The following is a 1,687-nucleotide window of genomic DNA, read 5'->3' on the forward strand; positions in this document are numbered from 1 at the left end:
AAGAGTGCCACGATCTTTAGAAGCACCTAAATGAATACATCAGACGACGAATAGCACAAAAAGGGTGCGCTCAGGTAGAATTACTCATTACGGATCGAAATCTCCGACCGCGCGCAACAAGAAGCTTCCCGAAGTTCACACGATCTTTAGAAGAAATAAAAATGAATACATCGGCGAAAACATCAGATATACGGATGAGAGTGCACGCAAGAGTGCCACGAGATGTACAAGACGCAGCCTTGGCACTGTTGCACTTAAAGGCAGCTGTGCATGAGCCGTCCCCACCTCAAGAGCAAGCTCGATCACCGCGTAAGCGATATATTTTTCTTTACATATCATCTCCTTTCTTATTAACTGGTAATTTTATTATATATTTATTAAACATTTCATATTGTTACAGGTGAGATGACCGCAGCGGAAGCGTTTTTGGAGCTGTGGGGCAGGGCCGCGCCGACCGCCGGATAGTGCTGGTGTGCAAACCCCATGAAGCGCCTTTTTTTAATCGACTTCTAAAAAGGAGGAGGTACTCAATTCGATCGTATATATATATATATATATATATATATATATATATATATATGTTTGCGTCTGTCGGTTCATTAAGAAGGTTGCGTAATTTTCTTCCTACTCCTACTAAAATTGCTCTTGCCCAATCTCTTCTTCATCCTATCCTTGACTACGCTGTCACTTGCTATCTAGACCTAAGGGAGGATCACCTAAATAAACTTGAGCGACTCCAAAACCTCTGTATTCGGTTCATATTTGGTCTTCGCAAGTATGACCGCGTCTCTGAGTTCCGTGCGAAGCTCAAATGGCTTCCTATACGTTTGCGCAGGAATATAGGAATGAAGTCGGAGCGGGTCGCTACTATATATATTATGTATGTTCGGAGATAATTTCGTCGTTTATGTACCGATTTTGATAATTTTGACTTGATTTTGTAAGTTACTTCCTTTTAAAGTAGTGAAATTTTTAACTTGTATTTTTGATATTTTACTAATTGGTGGTTCTCTTTCAGGTGAGACGATACCTCTGTGCGAGCTCCAATACTCCTCACGTCCTCACAAATACTACTTTGTAAGTTAGTTTCCTTTAATTTAGTGACATTTAAAATTGTTGTATTTTGATCTTTTACTAATTGATGGTTCTCTTTCAGGTGCGACAACAGCTCTTACACAAGCTGCAATGCTATCTACGCCTTGACTTATACATTGTAAGTTTTTATCTTTCAATTTAGTAAAATTTTTATTTTTTAGTTTTGATCTATTACTAATTGATGGTTCTTTTTCAGGCGAGTAGTTAGTTCTGTGCGAGCTGCAATGTGATAAACGCCCTCACAAACTTTACTTGGTAAGTTACTTTCTTTGAATTGTTTATTTTTGTATTTTTATTTTAGTGGCCATATTATTTTATTTATTAATTTAAAATTAGCGCCAATAAGACATACACTAACAAGATCAGAAAAAGAACATTTTTTTACAAAAATATTAAGTATAAGTGTTGCCTTATTATATAGATGTTTGTTTTGGTCTCGGCATTGGTGCTTGTATATTGTGTTTCCGGACGTTGACGATCCGTGAAGCGTTTATAAAGAAAGAAAGAAAGAAGAAAGAAAGAAAGACATTTATTTGAGACACATACACTGCTTACAGACATACAACAAACACAATGAGAGCACAAATACATT

The 1,687-nt window shown here is 37.0% G+C and overlaps 1 long non-coding RNA gene across 1 annotated transcript; it reads left to right on the forward strand.

Annotated features, from left to right (window-relative positions):
- Nucleotides 1–983: 983 nt before the first annotated feature.
- LOC123665101 lies at nucleotides 984–1,350 on the forward strand. Its single transcript, XR_006744991.1, has 3 exons — nucleotides 984–1,077; nucleotides 1,157–1,213; nucleotides 1,292–1,350. It is a non-coding gene; the product is annotated as an uncharacterized LOC123665101 (long non-coding RNA).
- Nucleotides 1,351–1,687: the final 337 nt, after the last annotated feature.

This window comes from Melitaea cinxia, chromosome 23 (assembly GCF_905220565.1).
Source record: "Melitaea cinxia chromosome 23, ilMelCinx1.1, whole genome shotgun sequence".
Classification (NCBI taxonomy): Eukaryota; Metazoa; Arthropoda; class Insecta; order Lepidoptera; family Nymphalidae; genus Melitaea; species Melitaea cinxia.